Source organism: Pan troglodytes, chromosome 5 (assembly GCF_028858775.2).
Source record: "Pan troglodytes isolate AG18354 chromosome 5, NHGRI_mPanTro3-v2.0_pri, whole genome shotgun sequence".
In the NCBI taxonomy this organism is placed as follows: Eukaryota; Metazoa; Chordata; class Mammalia; order Primates; family Hominidae; genus Pan; species Pan troglodytes.
In genome coordinates, this window is record NC_072403.2 from 18,123,826 (window position 1) to 18,148,742 (window position 24,917).

General features: G+C 37.4%; 1 protein-coding gene across 1 annotated transcript in view; it reads left to right on the top strand.

Moving 5' to 3' along the window:
* The first annotated feature begins 5,540 nt into the window (after positions 1 to 5,540).
* Positions 5,541 to 24,917, top strand: part of EDN1 (endothelin 1) — a 121,482-nt gene continuing 102,105 nt past the window's right edge. Inside the window, exon 1 of the mRNA XM_063812786.1 lies at positions 5,541 to 5,713. The gene's annotated coding sequence lies outside the window, so the exon portion shown is untranslated. The remainder of the gene's footprint in view (positions 5,714 to 24,917) is intronic.

Sequence of the window (24,917 nt, forward strand, 5' to 3'; positions counted from 1 at the left end):
GCATCTCCAGTTCTGCTGGGATCCGGGATTCTTATTATGGCCTGGCAACCTCCAGGTTACTCACAACTGGCACAAGAGGGTATCTGAGTGACATTGTTAAGCAGTAATTAGAAACAGTTGATTAGTCAGAGTGGTATTTGGTTTGACTCGGGGTAATTTTGTTTTTGTAAGTCTTGGGTTTTTTTTTTTTTTTGAAACGAAGTCTCGCTCTTGTCCCCCAGGCTGGAGTGTGATGACTGATCTCGGCTCACCGGAACGTCCACCTCCAGATTCAAGCGATTCTCTTGCCTCAGCTTCCCAAGTAGCTGGGATTACAGGTGCCTGCCATCATGCCCGGCTAATTTTTGTATTTTTAGTAGAGATGGAGTTTCACCATGTTGGCCAGGCTGATCTCGAACTCCTGACCTCAGGTGATCCACCTGCCTCGGCCTCCTAAATTGTTGGGATTACAGGCGTGAGCCACCGTGCCCGGCCAGTCTTGGGTATGTTTTTAGGAGCCGTTGGACTTCAGATATAAAAAGCAAGCTTGAGCTAACTCCTCCAGTTTTCCCATTTAGTAAAAGAAGAAAGCGATGTCCAAAGAGGGTGATACTCTCCATCCTTTAAAAAGGATACAAAGCATTGTTTGTTTGTTTTTCTTTTACATTTGTTTAAGTTCCTTACAGATGCTGGATATTAGACCTTTGTCAGATGCATAGTTTGCAAATATTTTCTCTCATTCTGTAGATTGTTTACTCTGTTGATATATTCTTTTGCTGTGCAGAAGCTCTTGTTTAATTAGATCCCATTTGTCAATTTTTGCTTTTGTTGTCATTGCTTTTGGCTATTCACAATAGCAAAGATATGGAATCAACCTAAATGCCCATCAGTGACAGATTGTATAAAGCAAATGTGGTACATATACACCATGGAATACTATGCAGCCATGAAAAAGAACAAGATCATATCTTCTGCGGGAACATGGATGGAGCTGGAGGCCATTAACTTCAGCAAACTAACGCAGGAACAGAAAAACAAACACTGCATGCTCTCTCTTATAAGTGGGAGCTAAATGATGAGAACTCATGGACACAAAGAAGAGAACAGCAGACACTGGGATCTACTTGAGGGTGGAAGGTGGGAGGAGGGAGAGGAGCAGCAAAAACAACTATTGAGTACTAGGCTTAGTACCTGGGTGATGAAATAATCTGTACAACAAATCCCTGTGACACGAGTTTACCTGTATAACAAACCTGCACATGTACCCCCAAACCTAAAATACAAGTTAAAAAAATAAAATGATACAAAGGGGCCATGTTCATGGTAGCTACCAGCACAGGCTTTGGAGACTGTGCTTGGGATTTTATTCTTCCTTCTCTACCTACAAGTTTTCTAAACTTGAGAAAGTCATTATATCTTCCTGTACCTAAATTTCTTCATCTATAAAATGGGCCTAATGATAATATCAACCTCAGAAATTGCTGTGAATAAATGAGATCTTATGTAGGTGTTTAGTAAAGGACCTGTGTAGCCTGTATTAAGTGTTCAAAGTTCTCTCATTATTATTATTGTTGCACTGATTGTTATTAATCTGGGGAGACCAACGTTAGAAATTTGAAACCAGAAGATAATAACTGACAATCAAATGTCCCTTCTTGCTCTGAAATTTTGACTCTAAACCACAATGTGTCTTTCTAATAAGCTAGACAAGTGATAGGGGAATTTTTGTGTTTAGTAACATTTGTTTTTGTTATTTGTTATTCATTTGTATGTCTCCTGTGTCAGTATTCAAAGTACTTCAGAGAATCAGATATAATACATAAAATTTATACTTGTAATGTAAAATATTTAAAAGAATTTGATTAATTTATAAAGAATATTTGAAAGTGTTTGCGTTGGGTTTATGATTCTCGTGACTTTCATCTGAAATGTTTAAGATAACATTTCAAAGTATAACTATGAAAAGGGAAGCTATACGTTTACTAGGGAAAATATATAGTGCTATCTTTATGACATTGAGATAGGGAAAAGGCTTGCAGGTAAGAAACAAAACCCCAAAATCATGAAGGCTCGTAAATTCAAGTTCATCAAGAGGCAAAACTTTGGTACTACCCTCAAAACTGTTTAAAATAAAAACTAAATTGGAGGAAAATATTTGCTTTATGTGTCTGACAGAGGATTCTCATCCAAAACTTATTTCAATTATTTTACAAGTTGGTCGGGAAAAGTCAAATAACACACTAGGAAAATGTTCAAACTGTGAGAATAAGATCCGGGCATGGTGGTGCCCACCTATAATTCCAACACTTTGAGAGACCGAGGTGGGAGGATTACATGGGGCCAGGAGTTTGAGACCAGCCTGGGCAACATGGCGAGACCCCATCTCTACAAAAATATTTGTTTAAATGTAAAAATATGCAATTCATGTTAGAAAAAATATAAATGGACAACAGGTACATGGGAAATAAAGGACATCTTTAATAAAAATGAGAGGAATGCAAATTAAAACAAGATATGGTTTTTATAACCAGGTAGGCAAATATTAAGAACCTAAGCACATCTGGTATGGCAGGGCTGCAGAGGAAGCAGTGTCTTCAGACACAACTGGCAGAGGGAGGTCTGAGTTGATGGGGCCATTTGGAAGAACAATCTGGCAGTATTTATTAGAGCTACACGTGCAGGCTCTATGTTCCAGCAATCCCCACTCCCTTACATCAGCTCTAGAGGAACACTTGCCAAGGGGACATGAACGAAAAAATTCATTGTGTGGTGTTTTTCTCTACTGAAAAATTGTAAAGAACCTAAATGCCTTTCAATAGAGTAATGTCTGAATAAACGACAGTATTTTCCTTTTTCTAGAATACTAAGCAGAACTAAAAAGAAAGCGTTAGATAGATGGATGGATCTCCAAGACATGTTTTGAGATAAAATAACCAGTTGCAGAAAAATTTATACAATGGGATCCAATTTATTTTAAAAATATAGAAAGATATAAACAAATGAAGTATAGAATGATGGAGTCGTATATCTCTATGTAAAAGGACAGGAAAAGGCATGGAATGATACATGTAGCACATAGCTCTGGACGTCCCTGGAGAGACGCTGAAGGTTGTGGGACAGGCAATCAGGAGGTGATGGGGTTTTATGAGGCAAATGAATAATACAGTTGTTTTCTACCCGAGTTGGGAACAGATTAATATATAGATAGGGACCCAAATATCAGCTCTGTGACTGAGGAAGGTGATAATGGAGCAGGTGGCTTAGTTTCATAATCAAGCAGGCTTGCAGTGGTCCTGTTCCTCACCTCCTATCATTTTTTGCTCCCCTGCATTCCCTCCGCACCATCCACCAGCAGGCTAAGCTTTGGGACAGTCCATGAGAAAGGGAGCTTAGTTCTGCATAACCTCTGATTGGAGCCAGAAAATAAAGAGACGGATAGCTCAATCTTACAGCATTTTCATAGATTGGCTCCATCCTCCTTAAAAATATGAGCCAGTGGTCACCACCAACAATTAGTTAATGAGTTGCTCCTTCTCATCCCCAGGAGCAGGGAGGATGGAAGTCGTGGAACACAAGGAGCTCAAGGCCAAGGTTGCTCTCCTGCTTTTACCATTATGACTACTATTGTTCCATGAAGGTGAGTATCACTTACAAGTAACAGTATCACCTACAAGTAATGTTTTTTTAAAAAGAAAATGTATCCATGTAATACACATAAGCAAAACCAAAAGTTCAGTAGAAATCTACAATGATGTTAGGCATTTTTCCCAACAGTAGTTACTTCTAAATAATGTTTTGTTTATTTATTATTTATATTTACTTATTATTTATAAATAATGCTTCCAAAAATGATCCTGTTAATATAAAACAAAAATTAAGTATAAAACATGAGAAACTAAACAGCTATGACATGAATTTTCTTTTAAAAGACTGGAAAGCATTTATCTTGTAGAAATTTCAAATAAGCTTTATATCAATATGCACTCAAGATATTGAAATAGCATTTGCAAAATAAATTATTAAAATGTCTGATCATTTACTGTGTGCTAGGTATCCTGCTAAACACTTCACATTTTTTTTCTTTTAATCCTTCTATTAATACTATGAGGTTGGCACTCTTTTTCAGTTAAGGAAACTGAGGCTGAGAATGGATAAATATTTGCCTGAGGCCCCGGAAAATGTTGGCCCACTTCTACTGTGTATTTATCTTGCTTTTTCTTCATGCATATTCTTTTCTAACTACAGGCCCATTATTTGCTAAGCTGAATAACAGCATTTTAAATTAAAATAAATTCAGTTGTTTTCTTGGCATATACATTTGCAGCGATTCACAAACTTCAATCTTCATCTACTGAGGAGAAAGAGTTCTTTATTCTTATAAACTATAATTATAAGCATTCAATATTTTCAGAGGAAGAAAATGTATCTGTTTATACTAAGTATTTAAAAATCACCTACAGATTTGCTCTAATTGTCAGTTTCTCCAAAATTATTATTGTTTCTTAATCTCTTAACAAGTAATTATAAATAGATGTGTTGTTATGAAAAATAAGAAAGATATTCGGTGTTTCCTGTATTTCATAAACACCACGTCATTTTCTTTATCAAAATTTCCATTGAAAGATTGTAAGAGCGTTAGGCCACCTTCTGGGCTTAAGCGTGTATGAGAAGAAGTCACAACTTCTTTTCCCTCTGGATCACCTCAGGTCTTACTTTACAATGTTACAAATCCACACGAGATTAATATTCAAATCCGTGAACATATCTTTGTTTTCATTTGTGGCAAAGGATCTTTTATTGTAGGTGCTGCTTAATGCTGAATAGGCTTGAAAAAGATGTATCAAGTACAGGTGTAAACAACATGTGATTTCATTAAGATAGACATAGCTATATTGCAATGATGGCAGTTTGGTCAGTTTCATAGGTCAACAAACATCTGTCAGGGTAAGACCTCATGCTCTGAATATGCAGACAGTCTTATAATTCTGACTATACATATGTTTATTTTTTGTAACTTAAGCAAAATTTTTTTTAGAGCCAGGCACTGTGGCTCACGCCTGTAATCCCAGCACTTTGGGAGGCCAAGGCAGGTGGATCACGAGGTTAGGAGATCGAGACCATCCTGGCTAACATGGTGAAACCCCGTCTCTACTAAAAACACAAAAAATTAGCCAGGCATGGTGGCAGGTGCCTGTAGTCCCAGCTACTCGGGAGGCTGAGGCAGGAGAATGGCATGAAACCGGGAGGCAGAGGTTACAGTGAGCTGAGATTGTGCCACTGCACTCCAGCCTGGGTGACAGAGTGAGACTCCGTCTCAAAAAATAAAAAATAATAAAAATAAATAAATAAATAAAATTTTTTTTAGAGACAGGGTCTCACTCTTATCGCCCAGGATGGAGCAGCAGAGTGAGACCCTGGAGTGCAGTGACACAATCATAGCTCACTGCAGCCTCAACCTCCTGGTCTCAAGCAATCCTCCCACCTAAGCCTCCCAAGTAGCTGGGACTACAGGCGCATGCCACCATGCCAGGTGTTTTAACTTGGCGTATAAACTCTATCAGATCTGTTATTACAGAGAACTGAAGTAATCCAAAAGAAAAGTATTCGGAGACTTTGAGTAGATTCTCAAAACAACAGACACCCAAATGCTGAAACATTGACGCCCTCGCTACAGTCAGTACAGGAAAATGTGAATATTATCCTGGATGCCATCATAGTGATACAAGTTGCAAAGGTGAGAGCTTGTATTTGTCAAAGTGTAGAAGTGGTTCTTCTTACATCATAAAACATGGATGCTAACATCTAGATGACTTACCTTAAAATCCCATTTTTTTCTCTTTTGATCATAATAATGCATTTTGTGGTACAAATAAGAGAAGCTATTTTCTTTGCCAAAATAGCTTGAGAGTATGATCAGAGCCGAGATATGGAAACTATGGAATATCTCATATTTCTTCTCCTGAAAGCTGATTACCCAGATATCCAAATTCATTATTCTGTAGTTTATTCTCAGTGTATTTTCCTAAGATTTGGAAATTAGACAAGTTCATACATGGGACCCAGAGTTTCAAGCACTTCCTGTATTAACAGTAGATTACAAAGATAGCATGAAAAATTGGAAAAGAATTGAAGATGCCAACTAACGCACCTAAAAATCAATTTCATGAACTTGTCATGTTGAAAAGTCAAATAGAAAATAATTTATGTGTGATATCAGTACCATCTTTTCCTTTTTTTCTTAAAACAAAAATTTCCCTTTTATTTAAAGAAAACAGAAAAATAAGAGAAAATAAAGTATATGAAGAATCACACTCAGAAATTGCTTCTTCCTGTCGTGCCTCAGGGATGTGAAGCAAAAAGATAACAGGCATATTGATCATAAAGCAGACAGGTTATTGGTGACTCTAAGAGATCTATTGTCCCATCCCCAACTAGCAGCAAAAGTTCTGATGACATGTGAATTGATATGAAATCAGGTTTCATAGTGATTTCAAAGAAGGTTTTCAGTTTAGTTCAGGGCTGAAGGAAATGTCTGTTTCTTTGGAGAGGAAAGATGATGTGACATAGTGATTGAGTCTTGAACCAGGGGCCAGAGTACGTGGGTTCTTCCCTCAGTCTCACCTCTTGGGTTCTTTGTGACTTGCTATCTCTGATCTTCCATTCTTTCCTTCTTAAAGAATAGTGCGTGCCATGCCTGCATCAAAAGAGTCTTGCAAGGAAGATCCAGTGAGGAAATGTGTAGAATTACCTAATAATATATAAACAGTACTGTGCAAGTAGAAGGTGTCATTAATAACATCAGAATGCCTTTGTGATTACAAATGCGGGTGACACTGTGTGCATGAGTACTGCAGGATGTGGCGTCCAATCACATGGTGGCCCTCCCCGGTGACTCAAGAAAGGATGCACATCTCAGCACTGAAGGAGACCTGATTTTTCTAAAGTGAAGAAGTAAAAATGATGCCAGAGACCAAACTGCAGTATAACATTATTCATGGGGGAGTCTGTATCACAGGACATTTAAAGGGAGAAAACTTCTGTATAAAAAAAGAAAATGTACTTTCAACTAGAACAGCTAAGAAAAATGATTTTTTTTTTAAATTATACTTTTAGGTTTTAGGGTACATGTGCACATTGTGCAGGTTAGTTACATATGTATACATGTGCCATGCTGGTGCGCTGCACCCACTAACTCGTCATCTAGCATTAGGTATCTCTCCCGATGCTATCCCTGCCCCCTCCCACCACCCCACAACAGTCCCCAGAGTGTGATATTCCCCTTCCTGTGTCCATGTGATCTCATTGTTCAGTTCCCACCTGTGAGTGAGAATATGCGGTGTTTGGTTTTTTGTTCTTGCGATAGTTTACTGAGAATGATGATTTCTAATTTCATCCATGTCCCTACAAAGGACATGAACTCATCATTTTTTATGGCTGCATAGTATTCCATGGTGTATATGTGCCACATTTTCTTAATCCAGTCTATCATTGTTGGACATTTGGATTGGTTCCAAGTCTTTGCTATTGTGAATAATGCCGCAATAAACATATGGGTGCATGTGTCTTTATAGCAGCATGATTTATAGTCCTTTGGGTATATACCCAGTAATGGGATGGCTGGGTCAAATGGTATTTCCAGTTCTAGATCCCTGAGGAGTCGCCACACTGACTTCCACAATGGTTGAACTAGTTTACAGTCCCACCAACAGTGTAAAAGTGTTCCTATTTCTCCACATCCTCTCCAGCACCTGTTGTTTCCTGACTTTTTAATGATTGCCATTCTAACTGGTGTGAGATGATATCTCATAGTGGTTTTGATTTGCATTTCTCTGATGGCCAGTGATGACGAGCATTTTTTCATGTGCTTTTTGGCTGCATAAATGTCTTCTTTTGAGAAGTGTCTGTTCATGTCCTTTGCCCACTTTTTGATGGGGTTGTTTGTTTTTTTCTTGTAAATTTGTTTGAGTTCATTGTAGATTCGGATATTAGCCCTTTGTCAGATGAGTAGGTTGCGAAAATTTTCTCCCACTTTGTAGGTTGCCTGTTCACTCTGATGGTAGTTTCTTTTGCTGTGCAGAAGCTCTTTAGTTTAATTAGGTCCCATTTGTCAATTTTGTCCTTTGTTGCCATTGCTTTTGGTGTTTTAGACATGAAGTCCTTGCCCATGCCTATGTCCTGAATGGTAATGCCTAGGTTTTCTTCTAGGGTTTTTATGGTTTTAGGTCTAACGTTTAAGTCTTTAATCCATCTTGAATTGATTTTTGTATAAGGTGTAAGGAAGGGATCCAGTTTCAGCTTTCTACATATGGCTAGCCAGTTTTCCCAGCACCATTTATTAAATAGGGAATCCTTTCCCCATTGCTTGTTTTTCTCAGGTTTGTCAAAGATCAGATAGTTGTAGATATGCGGCATTATTTCTGAGGGCTCTGTTCTGTTCCATTGATCTATATCTCTGTTTTGGTACCAGTACCATGCTGTTTTGGTTACTGTAGCCTTGTATTATAGTTTGAAGTCAGGTAGTGTGCTGCCTTCAGCTTTGTTCTTTTGGCTTAGGATTGACTTGGCGATGCGGGCTCTTTTTTGGTTCCATATGAACTTTAAAGTAGTTTTTTCCAATTCTGTGAAGAAAGTCACTGGTAGCTTGATAGGGATGGCATTGAATCTGTAAATTACCTTGGGCAGTATGGCCATTTTCACGATATTGATTCTTCCTACCCATGAGCATGGAATGTTCTTCCATTTGTTTGTATCCTCTTTTATTTCCTTGAGCAGTGGTTTGTAGTTCTCCTTGAAGAGGTCCTTCACATCCCTTGTAAGTTGGATTCCTAGGTATTTTATTCTCTTTGAAGCAATAGTGAATGGGAGTTCACTCATGATTTGGCTCTCTGTTTGTCTGTTGTTGGTGTATAAGAATGCTTGTGATTTTTGTACATTGATTTTGTGTCCTGAGACTTTGCTGAAGTTGCTTATCAGCTTAAGGAGATTTTGGGCTGAGACAATGGGGTTTTCTAGATATACAATCATGTCGTCTGCAAACAGGGACAATTTGACTTCCTCTTTTCCTAATTGAATACCCTTTATTTCCTTCTCCTGCCTAATTGCCCTGGCCAGAACTTCCAACACTATGTTGAATAGGAGTGGTGAGAGAGGGCATCCCTGTCTTGTGCCAGTTTTCAAAGGGAATGCTTCCAGTTTTTGCCCATTCAGTATGATATTGGCTGTGGGTTTGTCATAGATAGCTCTTATTATTTTGAAATACGTCCCATCAATACCTAATTTATTGAGAGTTTTTAGCATGAAGGGTTGTTGAATTTTGTCAAAGGTTTTTTCTGCATCTATTGAGATAATCATGTGGTTTTTGTCTTTGGCTCTGTTTATATGCTGGATTACATTTATTGATTTGCGTATATTGAACCAGCCTTGCATCCCAGGGATGAAGCCCACTTGATCATGGTGGATAAGCTTTTTGATGTGCTGCTGGATTCGTTTTGCCAGTATTTTATTGAGGATTTTTGCATCAATGTTCATCAAGGATATTGGTCTAAAATTCTCTTTTTTTGTTGTGTCTCTGCCTGGCTTTGGTATCAGAATGATGCTGGCCTCATAAAATGAGTTAGGGAGGATTCCCTCTTTTTCTATTGATTGGAATAGTTTCAGAAGGAATGGTACCAGTTCCTCCTTGTACCTCTGGTAGAATTCGGCTGTGAATCCATCTGGTCCTGGACTCTTTTTGGTTGGTAAGCTATTGATTATTGCCACAATTTCAGCTCCTGTTATTGGTCTATTCAGAGATTCAACTTCTTCCTGGTTTAGTCTTGGGAGAGTGTATGTGTCCAGGAATTTATCCATTTCTTCTAGATTTTCTAGTTTATTTGCGTAGAGGTGTTTGTAGTATTCCCTGATGGTAGTTTGTATTTCTGTGGGATCAGTGGTGATATCCCCTTTATCATTTTTTATTGCATCTATTTGATTCTTCTTTTTTTCTTTATTAGTCTTGCTAGCGGTCTATCAATTTTGTTGATCCTTTCAAAAAACCAGCTCCTGGATTCATTAATTTTTTGAAGGGTTTTTTGTGTCTCTATTTCCTTCAGTTCTGCTCTGATTTTAGTTATTTCTTGCCTTCTGCTAGCTTTTGAATGTGTTTGCTCTTGCTTTTCTAGTTTTTTCAATTGTGATGTTAGGGTGTCAATTTTGGATCTTTCCTGCTTTCTCTTGTGGGCATTTAGTGCTATAAATTTCCCTCTACACACTGCTTTGAATGTGTCCCAGAGATTCTGGTATGTTGTGTCTTTGTTCTCGTTGATTTCAAAGAACATCTTTATTTCTGCCTTCATTTCGTTATGTACCCAGTAGTCATTCAGGAGCAGGTTGTTCAGTTTCCATGTAGTTGAGTGGTTTTGAGTGAGATTCTTAATCCTGAGTTCTAGTTTGATTGCACTGTGGTCTGAGAGATAGTTTGTTATAATTTCTGTTCTTTTACATTTGCTGAGGAGAGCTTTACTTCCCAGTATGTGGTCAATTTTGGAATAGGTGTGGTGTGGTGCTGAAAAAAATGTATATTCTGTTGATTTGGGGTGGAGAGTTCTGTAGATGTCTATTAGGTCTGCTTGGTGCAGAGCTGAGTTCAATTCCTGGGTATCCTTCTTGACTTTCTGTCTCGTTGATCTGTCTAATGTTGACAGTGGGGTGTTAAAGTCTCCCATTATTAATGTGTGGGAGTCTAAGTCTCTTTGTAGGTCACTCAGGACTTGCTTTATGAATCTTGGTGCTCCTGTATTGGGTGCATATATATTTAGGATAGTTAGCTCTTCTTGTTGAATTGATCCCTTTACCATTATGTAATGGCCTTCTTTGTCTCTTTTGATCTTTGTTGGTTTAAAGTCTGTTTTATCAGAGACTAGGATTGCACCCCCTGCCTTTTTTTGTTTTCCGTTTGCTTGGTAGATCTTCCTCCATCCTTTTATTTTGAGCCTATGTGTGTCTCTGCACGTGAGATGGGTTTCCTGAATACAGCACACTGATGGGTCTTGACTCTTTATCCAACTTGCCAGTCTGTGTCTTTTCATTGGAGCATTTAGTCCATTTACATTTAAAGTTAATATTGTTATGTGTGAATTTGATCCTGTCATTATGATGTTAGCTGGTTATTTTGCTCGTTAGTCGATGCAGTTTCTTCCTAGCCTCGATGGTCTTTACAATTTGGCATGATTTTGCAGTGGCTGGTACCGGTTGTTCCTTTCCATGTTTAGTGCTTCCTTCAGGAGCTCTTTTAGGGCAGGCCTGGTGGTGACAAAATCTCTCAGCATTTGCTTGTCTGTGAAGTATTTTATTTCTCCTTCACTTATGAAGCTTAGTTTGGCTGGATATGAAATTCTGGGTTGAAAATTCTTTTCTTTAAGAGTGTTGAATATTGGCCCCCACTCTCTTCTGGCTTGTAGGGTTTCTGCCGAGAGATCTGCTGTTAGTCTGATGGGCTTCCCTTTGAGGGTAACCCGACCTTTCTCTCTGGCTGCCCTTAACATTTTTTCCTTCATTTCAACTTTGGTGAATCTGACAATTATGTGTCTTGGAGTTGCTCTTCTCGAGGAGTATCTTTGTGGCGTTCTCTGTATTTCCTGAATCTGAACGTTGGCCTGCCTTGCTAGATCGGGGAAGTTCTCCTGGATAATATCCTGCAGAGTGTTTTCCAACTTGGTTCCATTCTCCCCATCACTTTCAGGTACACCAATCAGACGTAGATTTGGTCTTTTCACATAGTCCCATATTTCTTGGAGGCTTTGCTCATTTCTTTTTATTCTTTTTTCTCTAGACTTCCCTTCTCGCTTCATTTCATTCATTTCATCTTCCATTGCTGATACCCTTTCTTCCAGTTGATCGCATTGGCTCCTGAGGCTTCTGCATTCTTCACGTAGTTCTCGAGCCTTGGTTTTCAGCTCCATCAGCTCCTTTAAGCACTTCTCTGTATTGGTTATTCTAGTTATACATTCTTCTAAATTTTTTTCAAAGTTTTCAACTTCTTTGCCTTTGGTTTGAATGTCCTCCCATAGCTCAGAGTAATTTGATCGTCTGAAGCCTTCTTCTCTCAGCTCGTCAAAGTCATTCTCCATCCAGCTTTGTTCCGTTGCTGGTGAGGAACTGCGTTCCTTTGGAGGAGGAGAGGCGCTCTGCTTCTTAGAGTTTCCAGTTTTTCTGTTCTGTTTTTTCCCCATCTTTGTGGTTTTTATCTACTTTTGGTCTTTGATGATGGTGATGTACAGATGGGTTTTTGGTGTGGATGTCCTTTCTGTTTGTTAGTTTTCCTTCTAACAGACAGGACCCTCAGCTGCAGGTCTGTTGGAGTACCCTGCTGTGTGAGGTGTCAGTGTGCCCCTGCTGGGGGGTGCCTCCCAGTTAGGCTGCTCGGGGGTCAGGGGTCAGGGACCCACTTGAGGAGGCAGTCTGCCCGTTCTCAGATCTCCAGCTGCGTGCTGGGAGAACCACTGCTCTCTTCAAAGCTGTCAGACAGGGACATTTAAGTCTGCAGAGGTTACTGCTGTCTTTTTGTCTGCGCCCTGCCCCAGAGGTGGAGCCTACAGAGGCAGGCAGGCCTCCTTGAGCTGTGGTGGGCTCCACCCAGTTGGAGCTTCCTGGCTGCTTTGTTTACCTAATCAAGCCTGGGCAATGGCGGGCGCCCCTCCCCCAGCCTCGCTGCCGCCTTGCAGTTTGATCTCAGACTGCTGTGCTAGCAATCAGCGAGACTCCGTGGGCGTAGGACCCTGCGAGCCAGGTGCCGGATATAATCTCGTGGTGCGCCGTTTTTTAAGCCCGTCGGAAAAGCGCAATATTCGGGTGGGAGTGACCCGATTTTCCAGGTGCGTCCGTCACCCCTTTCTTTGACTCCGAAAGGGAACTCCCTGACCCCTTGCGCTTCCCAGGTGAGGCAATGCCTCGCCCTGCTTCGGCTCGCGCACGGTGCGGGCACCCACTGGCCTGCGCCCACTGTCTGGCACTCCCTAGTGAGATGAACCCGGTACCTCAGATGGAAATGCAGAAATCACCCGTCTTCTGCGTCGCTCACGCTGGGAGCTGTAGACCGGAGCTGTTCCTATTCGGCCATCTTGGCTCCTCCCGAAAAATGATTTTTTTTAACTCCAGTAAAACTTTAAGCCAAAACGAAACAAGAGAAACTTCAGGAGTCTACCAATCCTGGTTGTAACCCTTTTGAAAAACAGGAAAACTTGAGAACAAGAGAACAAACAAGGTAGAACAAAGTTGTTTTTACTGGTCTAACATCCTCTGTAGTATTAATTAGATACATGAAACACCCAGAAGGAGAACTGAGTGAGAGAAAGAGAAGGAAAGGCAAATTTAAAGGATATGACTCCTGTTCTGTGGAGCAGACTCGCTTTAGCATCCTCTTGTGTTTATTAAATATTGTGTGCAAATGTCTGGGGTGCCAGCTACGTTATGCAGTTCTTGGAGATACGTTCTACAGTGATCTTTCAGATAAAAGCCCTTCTTTTTTAGATGAGAAGTTTAACTGAGATAACTAAGTTTTAATCACTTAATTTAATCTTGTCCTACTTGGACTAGAATTTAGATGATGTCCTGATTTCTCATCTTTTTGGCACCTTTCATGGTTTTTCACATTTATAAGAGAAGATCATTTAATTATGGGACAGTGATTTCAACTCATTTTTGGATTCTGTCTAGCCATCTACACTCAAAATCGTAGTGTGGCACATACCTCTAATATTCATATATAAGCCCAAATTAACTATATCGTAATAATTTTGTTATATCCCTTGAGATACAATATACAAAAGCAAGAGATAGAATTTATGGTTGTATTTGCCCATGTGAAGTTACTGAAGTTTGAACAATAAATAGCTAATAAAAATAAATTTAAAAGAATTTCAGATAATTAAACTCAACATTATTTTAAGGAGCTACAGTGGCAGGGATTCCAGGCCAAATCACATTGTAAAGATAGATAGATAGATAGATAGATAGATAGATAGATAGACAGACAGACAGACAGACAGACAGACAGACAGACAGACAGACTGATTTTGGGGGAAGTGGGAGCAATTTGTCAGAACGTAAAAGAGAACTATTTGAATTCTGTCAAATCATTTTACCTGGGGAACACTTAGATGATGGAGGATTACCTTTTCCTTTGGCTTCAAGAGACAATAGGCAGTGTTTTCAGCAAACATCATGATTTTTGATCTCTCAAAGCCTTTGTATTGAGAATACAGATGATATATTTGTCTCTATTTTGTACTCAGATCTGAATTTCCTAGAATGTTACCTACAAAAGATTTAGATATAAATATCTTGAAGAACTTTCAGCACAAATGTCAAAATTTTTTCTTTGTCACCTGTTTACCAATTACAGTATCATCACACTAAACACAGACTCAAACTTCTCTTCATTCCACTATTCCAGAATGGAACACAAAAATGGTATATTTTGATCTGTATTTATTGCCATTGATTAATGTGGCATTCGCAAACAATCCCATTTGGGCAGACCATGTTTGCATTTTAATTTCATTGCAATCAACATAATGAAGCTATTGATGGTTTCTTCCATTTTCCCTTTCATTTGCCTCTTAAATTTGAACTGCAGCCCTTTGTGCCTCAATCTGTTGTCACAGATGGAATTTCTTAGAATGCATTTCCTGTTTCTCTGAAGCAGTTAGAATGGAAAAAAATCACTTCATATCATACATTTAAATTCCACCAATAAAATCAAAACTTTTATGAGTCATTATGCAATTGTCCCATAGAGTAAAAGGTTCAGCTGAAAAGTGATATGTATTATTATTTCATTGCAACTTTATAAAACTTTCCTAGGAGAAGTCATTATTTATTTAAAAATAAAAAGCAGTGGAAGTCTCTAAAATATTTTTTACACATTTCAGGCTAAGGTTTAATGTTCATACATGTGTACACACACACAATGAATATTTAGAGGTAAAATTTCTGAAAGAAACATTTTTATATTAAAAAGGAAGGGACTTCTGATTATGAACATGACTAAATAACAGGTTTTGAATGTAGCTACTGAAAAGTAATGAACTCTCAAACTGGACAAAAATGATGAAGTAACTGTTTTCAGACATTGGACAACTTACCACAAAGGGCTGTAGTCCATTCAAGATGGAATCACAGGCAGGCAGACACACCTTGCCTTTAGCTTTCTGCCTGGGGCACTTTCCACACTGTGGTGTAAGGCGTTCACCCAGATTGACAGCAGTGGTCTTGCTGGGTGGAGGGAACAGTAGAGTTCAGGGCCACTGACGCAGCTATAATTTTTGAAGAGGCATATCCAGAGAGGAAAAAGCTGCACAGAAGCGTAGCTCTAGAAATCTGCATATAGGTTCTTTTGAGTCATTGGCATGCACATGTGAAACTCCATGATTTCTGGCAGAGAAGGGCTATAAGAGGCTCTGAGTTGAACTGGGACACTGCAGGTTCCACAGTGCTGAGGGGCACTGGCGTTCTGACCTGGCAGAGTGGAGTCATTTCATGTAATACCTCAGGCATTCTGTTTTGAAATCACAGAAAAGCCACACCTTAAAAGTAGGACTGACAACCAAATTAAAAAGTGAGCAAAAGACTTGAATTAGAGAGTTCATTTTAAAAAGGTATACATATATGAATGGTTAATAAGCACATGAAATTTTTCTCAATACCAGTAGTTATTAGAGAAATGTGAATTGAAACACCAGTGGCCTATGTACCACTATACACCCATTGGAGTGGCTGTAATAAGAAACGAGAATACCAAGTGTTGGCAAGGATGTGGAGAAATGGGAACCATCATGCATTCTGATGGACATGAACATGGTATATCCACTTTGAAAAACATTTTGCTGGTTTATTGAAATGTTAAACAAAAATTTATCATTCAACCTAGCAAATTCACTCCTAGAAATCTACTCAAGAGAATTAAAAACATATCTACACAGAGATATGTACATGAATGTTCACCACAGCATTATTTATAATAGCCAAAAGCAAGTAAAAATCTAAATGTTCATCAACTAGTGATCAGATAAACAGAATGTGTGTATCCATATAATGAAATTGTAAACTCAGTTATTTATAATAGCCAAAAGCAAGTAAAAATCTAAATTTTCATCAACTAGTGATCAGATAAACAAAATGTGTGTAACCATACAATGAAATTGTATATTCAGCAAGTAAGTAGAATGGTTACTGGCATATGTATTAATATTACATATATACATATTAATAATACATATATACACATAATTAATAATAAAATGTATTAAACTAGAAAAAATGCTAAGTGAAAGAAGCCAGACACAAAAGACTATTAAATATATATGCAATGTCTAGAAAAGACAAACTTATAAAGTCAGAAGGCAGATCAGTGGTTGTCTTGGGCTGAAGATAAGAATTGGAATTGACTGGAAACAGCGTGAAGGAACTTTCTGGGATGATGGAAATGTTCTTACACAGGATTGTGGTGATGGTGACACAATTCTATAATTTCACTAAAACCATCAAATTGTTAAAAAAAATAGGGGTATACTAACCATACGGTAAATGCTACCTAATAAAGCCTAAAGTCAGTTGATTCACCAGTAAATTAACTGCCTGCCAGAATAAAACTCAACACTAAAGAAAGGCAACAAAATCCAAACTCTCAGCAACATAGCAGCTGCAATATCCCATATGCGATGAAAGTTACTAGACATGCAAAGAAGCAAGAAAATGTGACCAAATACCCAGGAGAAAATAAGTTGAAATAAACAGACCTGAGATGACCCAGATGATGAAATTATGAAATAGAAATTTTCCAAGAGTATTATAAATTTGTTTCAGGATTAAAAGAAGAGCATGAGCATTTTTTTTTTAGCGAAAAGATGAATTTCAGCAGAGAAATCAAAACTATATAAATTAAATACATGGAAAATCTGGAACTAAAAAAAGTCAGAAATGAAAAATTCACTGGATGGGCTGAATAGCAGATTGAAACATGCAGAAGGAAGTATCAGAAAACTTAAATATAGAGCAACAGAAAATCTAAATTTAAATACAGAAAAGAGAGAGATTTCTTAAAAATGAAGATTTTCAGTGGTTGGTTGAAATCTTATCAAGTGGTAATCGGGGTCATAGAAGGAGAGCAGAGTTCAGAGCAGAGGACACATTTGCAAAAATAATGGCTGAACATTTTCCAAAGGTAAAAATTACTGCTATAGTTTGGATGTTTGTCCCACTCAAACCTCATGTTGAAATTTGATCCCAATACTACAGTTGGGGGTCTAATGGGAGGTGTTTGGGTCATGGGGGCAAACCCCTCATGAATGGATTAATGCCCTCCCTGTGGGGTAGTGAGTGAGTTCTCCCTCTGTTAGTTGCATAGAACTGATTGTTAAAGAGAGCCTGGCACCTCACCCACCCCTTGTGTCCTCTCTTGCCATGTTATCTCTGCACATACCAGCTCCCCTTTGCCTTCCGTCCACCATTACCGGAAGCAGCTTGTGGCCCTTGCTGGATATAGATCCCCAATCCTGAACTTTTCCAGCTATCAGAATCATGAGCCAAATAAATCTTTTTTTTTTTTTTAAATGGAGTCTCACTCTGTTGCCCAGGCTGGAGTGCAGTGGCATGATCCTGGCTCACTGCAACCTCTGCCTCCAAGATTCAGGCGTTTCTCATGCCTCAGCCTCCTGAGTAGCTGGGATTACAGGTGTGCACCACCACGCCTTGCTAATTTTTTTGTAGAGATGAGGTTTCACCATATTGGCCAGGCTGATCTTGAACACCTGACATCAAGTGATCTGCCTGCCTTGGCTTCCCAAAGTGTTGGGATTACAGGTGTGAGCCACCATGCCTGGCCATAAATCTTTTTCCTTTATAAATAACCCTGTCTTAGGTATTCCTTTACAGCAGCACAAACAGACTAAGAAAATGACTACTAACATCTCATTAAAAACAATACAAGACAGCCTATCAGGGACTAGCATCTTTAAAGAGTTGAGTTATCAGGCTAAAATCTTATATCTAGAAAATTATCCTTTAAAAATAAAGTCTGAGATATTTTCAGTTAATAAAAGTTAAGATCATCTATCACTTATGAATAGCAATATAAATGTCATAAATAAGATATTAGTTAATCAAACCAAAGTGCATCTTTAAAAAATGACAAGCCACAACCAAATGGGGTTCATACCAGTGATGCAATGATAGCTCCATATTAGACAATCTGTTGTTTTACCATATTAATGTTACAAAGGTGAAAATTCATCATATCATCTTCATGGAAACTATAGAGATTTTAGATATGTTCCTTGAGCTTTCAAAAATATTAACAAATCATGAATAGATCGATACTTTCTTAACAAACATGCACAAGTTTCTAGGACCACCACCATGTATAAGACAGCCAGGGGAAAAAAAGAGAAATGAAAAGTAGGAAAGGAAGAAGCAACTATATTGATATTTGTAGATCCTGTGATTGTACACATGAAAAACATAAAAACAAGTGAATTTGATAAGATACGAAGCTAATATCAAAATTCAGTTAATTACTTATATCAAAATCAGAACATAAAATGACACCACTTATAATAGCTATAAGATTACAAGAAATAAATATAAGAAATATATAAGATCTATATAAGGTTTTCAAATGCTACTAACATAAAAATATTATCCAAATAGAATGGTATGCCTTATTCCTGAGCTGATAGATTCAATATTGTAAAGTTCAATTTTCTTAAAATTAAATCACAAGTTTAATGTGATCTCAATAAAAATACCGGAGAAAAAATTGTTTTTAGAATTAAGTGAACTAATTCTAAGTTCAATGGAAAAATAAATAAGCAAGAAAAAACAAATAAATTCTGAAGAAAGATTAATAAACTGTTTCTGTCCGTACTCCAAATATTATAGGAAATAAAACAGTTTATTATTGACAAATATATATCCCTATAAATGGGCAGAACTACGGAGTATAAAAATAGATAAATATATGTTGAATGTATACTTTGTATATAATAATATTTGAATTTCACATCACTAGAGAAATGATGATTCATTTAGTAGATAACGGTGGAGTGTTTTAACAGCCAATCAAGAGAAAAATTAATTTGAACCCCACCTTACTCCTTTCACCAAAATAAATTTCAGATTGATTAAATATTTAATATTTTTTAAATGTTTAATAAATCATGAAAATACCAGTAAAAAGGCTGGATAATTATTTTTAATAATATGAGAGTTAAAAAAACACTTTCTAAACACTACACAAAATTCAGCAACTATACAAAAAGACTAATAAATTTGATGACATAGAAATTTTTTTAAAATTGCATGGATAAAAAATACAACATGCAAAATGAGTTATAAATGGATAAAATACCTACATATTGTTTAGAAAAGGCCAATAATCCAAAGGAAAAATGAACAAAAACATGAAATAGTTCATAGGAAGAGACATGTGAATGAATTTGGCATCTTTGAAAAATGTTCTACCTCATTCATAAGTGAAATGTCAACTGGAACTTCTGTACAGTATCCATTTTCCACGAACGATTAACAACAACAAAAATGTTTGTGCACTATTTGAAGGACTATATTGAGTAATAATTAATTTCATATAGTATTAATGACAGTAAAATCATTAGTCTGACCAATTTGGAGAACAATTTGGCACTTTCTATCAAACATGAAAAATGCATATTTCTGGGAATTTATTCCATTTCTGGGAATTTATTCCATTTCTAGGAATTTATTCTTATTGACATATTCACATGTGGGAAAAATGTGAACAATGATATTTATGTCATTATGTGTAACAGCAAAAGTTGGAAGCAAGCTAAATGGCCAAATAAGGAAGAGATTCAATAAACTGTAAGATATGCCTTCAATGGAATACTATGGAGTCACTGAAAGAAAAAATAGTAAGGCTACTTACATTGTATTGTTGTGTTGTGTTGTATTGATATGTTGCGAAAATATACTAAGTAAAAAGGAAAGCAAATTGTAGAACAATGTGTATATTATGCTACCTTTTCAGAAAAACTATAAATATGTATGCACACATCTCTACTCTTATCCTTTATGCAGATTTATGCTGCCAACATTTGTACCTTCTGGATACAGGACTTGGGAGTAGTAGGAATGGGAAGAAATGGGACAGGCTGAATCTTCACTCTATATATAAAACCTTTAGTTCCTTTTGAATTATTTACCGTTCATATGTATTATTTTTAAAAATAGAAAATAAAAATGTTCAAAGTTGAATAAGCAGGGTAGAAACATTTCAGTGGCTTTCCATTGAATCCAGAACAAAGGTTTCTTTCCAGAGGTTCAGGCCCTCCTTGAACTGGCTCATTCCCATTTCTTAAATCCCACCTTGTTCCTCCCACCTCCTCTCACTCCGCAGTTTCCAACTCTATTGACCTTCTCTCAGTTCCTTGCACAAGTCAGTTTTGCCGCTTTGGAGCCTGTGCACTGCTTGCTTTCTGCCTGCAACTCTTTTGTCCCAACTCTGCATTATCCGGCTCTCTCTCTTTCTTATTCTTTTGGCTTTGGTGGTCACCCATTCAGAGAGACCCTCCTTAGGCATCCACTCTGACACACAGCCCGTTTTTCTTAGTCTTTTCTTGTGGCACCTAATTCCTTCCTTTCATACTCAATTTCTTTATCTGTTGGCTCTTGTAGTGTTTTTCCACACCCCTCCCCAGGATGGTAAACTCCTTGAGTTACCATTTCTATTTTATTCTCTTGTCGACACCTGTAAGAGTACCCGACACATTGCAACTGGGTTGGAATGCTAACATCTCTTGAATAAATTCATTCACCCATTTAAGACCAAAAGTTTGTATTACAAGTTAGCAGGAATAAATGTCTTACTGATTGGTATATGGGTGTAAAAATATGGCCCTGATTTTCAGTATTTAAAACTCTCAAGATGCCAAATATTTTCTACTGCTTTCTAAGCTGAACTTCCAGGCACAGCTGGCATATGCATATTTCTTGACAATCTCCAAGTTTTGATAACCAAATAAGAAAATAAAAGAGCACAGAAAAATATAATTTTGGCTGTTACTAAATGAGCTAATAATACCAGTAATAGTATTTTAAAAATTCTAAAAAATGTCTAATTCTCACAATAGCATTCTAACAGTAAACTAAGAGGTAAGGTAATATATTCAAGATACAGAACAACCACACTTGTTTAGGAGCACTGTTACTTTGTCTACATTGATTTGTTAAAACATTGTCCATTGTCAACCAATCTAAAAAGGACACAATAGGCTAGGCACAGTGGCTCACACCTCTAATCCCAGCACTTTGGGAGGCCTAGGTGGGAGGATGGCTTGAGCCCAGGAGTTCAAGATCAGCCTGGGCAACACAGGGAGACCCCAACTCTACAAAAACTTTTTAAAGAAATTAGCCAGGTGTCGTGGTGTGTGCCTGTAGTCCCAACTACTCAGGAGGCTGAGGTGGGAGGATTGCTTGAGCCCAGAAGTTCAAGACTGCAGCAAGCCTGATTGTGCCACTGCACTCCAGCCTGGGCAGCAGAGTGAGACTTTGTCTACAAAAAATAAAAATAAAAATAAAAATGAATACAATTTTTAAAATAAATAAATAAAAAGAACATAATAAAATATGTCCAGAAGTCAATAGTCAATATTGTTTGATTAATTTTGCCAAAATCCAATACACGGTGTAGTTACAGAGCTGAACTTTAATAATAGAACCAATGTAACATGGTAATGCTTTTCATATTTTAAACTACTTTCCTAAATGTTATCTCATTTGATGCTCACTATGAAAACACAATAGAGATCATTTTGGCCTGTGCTTTTGTAAAATTATAGAATATTAGACCTGGAAAATGTATAATGTCATTTACTTCTATTCTTCATTTTATAGATGAGGGAACTGAGGCCAGAAAACATGATAAAGTATGTTCCATTCTCACAGCTAATTAGGGGCTAGAACCAGGATCTCATTCCTCTCTTGGGCCACTAGACAATTGCTAAATATGCTTCTGCAACACCTTCATATCATATGACTGACTTCTTAAGTGTACAAATTAATTTTAGAATTTAAATCAATTACAATATTTCTTTTTAAAACATGGAATATGGTTCATCCAAAAGATAATCTACATCCCACTACCCATATAGAACCATTATTTTTATTTTTGGATATTTTCTTCAGTATTTTTCTTTGATTTGTATGTTTCATAGAAATGTGTGTGTGTGTGTGTGTAATTTTTTTACCTCTCTTAAGTACATATTTTTAAATTTTTAAATGGATACACAATATTTGTACATATTTATGCAGTACATGTGATATTTCATTACATGCATAGAATGTGTAATGATCAAGTTAGGGTATTTGGGTATTTCCATCACCTCAAGCATTTATAATTTTTTTGTATTGGGAACTGATATGGTTTGGCTCTGCGTCCTCACCCAAATCTCATGTTGAATTGTAATTCCCAGTGTTGCGGGAGGGACCTGGTGGGAGGTGATTGGATCGTGGGGGCAGATTTCCCCCTTGCTGTTGTCGTGATAGGGAGTGAGTTCTCATGAGATCTGATGGTTTAAAAGTGTGTGGCACTTCCCTCTTTGCTCTCTCTTCTGCCGCCATGTGAAGACGCGCTTGCTTCCCCTTTGCCCTTCCTCTATGATTGTAAGTTTCCTGAGGCCTCCCAGCCATGCTTCCAGTACAATCCGTGGAACCATGAGTAAATTAAACCTCTTTTCTTCATAAATTACTCAGTCTCAGGTAGTTCTTTATAGCAATGTGAGAATGGAGTAACACAGGAACATTTTAAGTTCTATTTTGAAGCATACTTTTTTTTTTTTTACAATATAGCTAAATGTTTTGTAAAACATTTAAAAAATGTTAGTCCCACACAGTCATGTAACTTCAAACAGTAAGCTCATCACCTAATATTATTGCATCTGCCACTTAGAAGCTGTGTGAGTAGAAGCTCCCTGGGCCTCAGTTTTCTCATCTGCAAAATGGGGATAATAATAGTGGTAATTTTATAGAGCTGTTACAAGGCTTACTCAGCCTCCCAAAGTGTTGGGATTATAGGCGTGAGCCACAGCAGCTGGCCTATGTAATTTAATTATATGCTTTTGGCTTAACATATTATTCTTATATTTTTATTATTCCTGAAAGTTTTTCATTATTATAATTTCAATACTTAGTCAATATGCTGCCTAATGAACATAGTGTAATTTACTTATCCTATTTCCCATTTTGGACAGTGAGGTTGTTTTCACTTTTTGCTCTTATAAATAATTCTGAAGAAAGCATTCCATATGAATATTATTGTCAATATCACTGATGATTTCTCTAGGATAAATTCCATGAAGGATGATTACAGAATCAATGCGATAAATATTTTTAACATTACTGATTCATATTGTCAAAATGTTTTCTTAAAATGTTGTGACAATATCATTAACGGTGTGCAGAAAAACAGTTTTCAAGGTCTTATCCTCATTAGATGTAGTCATTTAAAAGTAAATTGCTAAATTAATAGGCTAAAATGGCTCCCAATTGTTCTTTCATTTTGCATTTATTTGCTTATTAATGAGATCAAACATCTTGCAATTTGTTTGTTTGTGGAATATCGTTTAAAGCTCAATTAATCCGCTATGTTTTTTAATGACAAGCTAAGACACTACAGATGAAAAGCAATGGAAAGCAGAGATGTTTAGTGACCCCCTACTACGGTGCTAAGTATTTCAAATATATTGTTAGGTGCATTAATATGCAAGTTATGAGAAAGAGACGAAGCAAAAGTCACAGACTTGAGTGCATAATACGACAAATACTACTTCAAACTGGCTCAGTTTTAGAACTTCAGGGATTTTCATTCTTTTTCATAGTTTTTACTAACCAAAAGCTTTAATGAGAAATAATTAATTCAATATTAAAAGGAAATAATGGGTAGCATGAATAGCTTTTGCAGGATGGGTCTAGAGAAGTGTTAAGTAGGTACATTTGGCAATTGAGTCCTTGAAATGGGGCTGGTCTGAATTGAGATGTGTGGTAAGTTCAAAAATACATATGTGATTTTGAGGACTCAGAACAAAAAGAAGAGAATGCAAAGTATATCATTAATGATGTTTATTGATTATATGTTGAAATGTAAATATTTTAAAATAGTGGATTGAATTAAACCTATTAAAATTAATGTTACCTATTTCATTTACTTGTATAATGTGACTTCTAGAAAATTTATAATTGGATATGTGGCTACCATTGGCCAGCACAGATCTAGGGAATTATATGATATCAGATTTTAGGAAGGAAGTTATAAAATTTTAGTTCTTCAGGAAGAGATCTAAAGGAGAGTATAGAGAGAGAGAGAGAGAGAGAGAGAGAGAATCTACCATATAACTAAATTAAGTAAAGGGAGTGCTACAGCACTGACCATTATGACCAACCAGGAGGTCTCTGATAAACTCAGATATTTATTCATAAATTCAGATTACAAAGAGCCTACCACAAAGGACAAACAGGCCAGGCGCGGTGGCTCACAGCTGTAATCCCAGCACTTTGGGAGGCCGAGGTGGGTGGGTCACTTGAGGTCAGGAGTTTGAGACCAGCCTGGCCAACATGCTGAAACCCTGTCTCTACTAAAAATACAAAAATTAACCAGGCATGATGGTGGGTGCCTGTAATCTCAGCTACTTGGGAGGCTGAGGTGGGAGAATCACTTGAACCTGGGAGGCGGAGGTTGCAGTGAGCAGAGATCGTGCCACTGCACTCCAGCCTGGGCGACAGAGCAAGACTGTGTCTCAAAAACAAACAAACAACAAAAAACATAAGTAGCTGTTGTCAAGACTCTTACAACAGAATGAGGTAGAGGAAGCCAAAGGGCTTTGAAAGCTACGTTCAGAGTACAAAGAAGAGCCAAAAAGGACAGACACTGC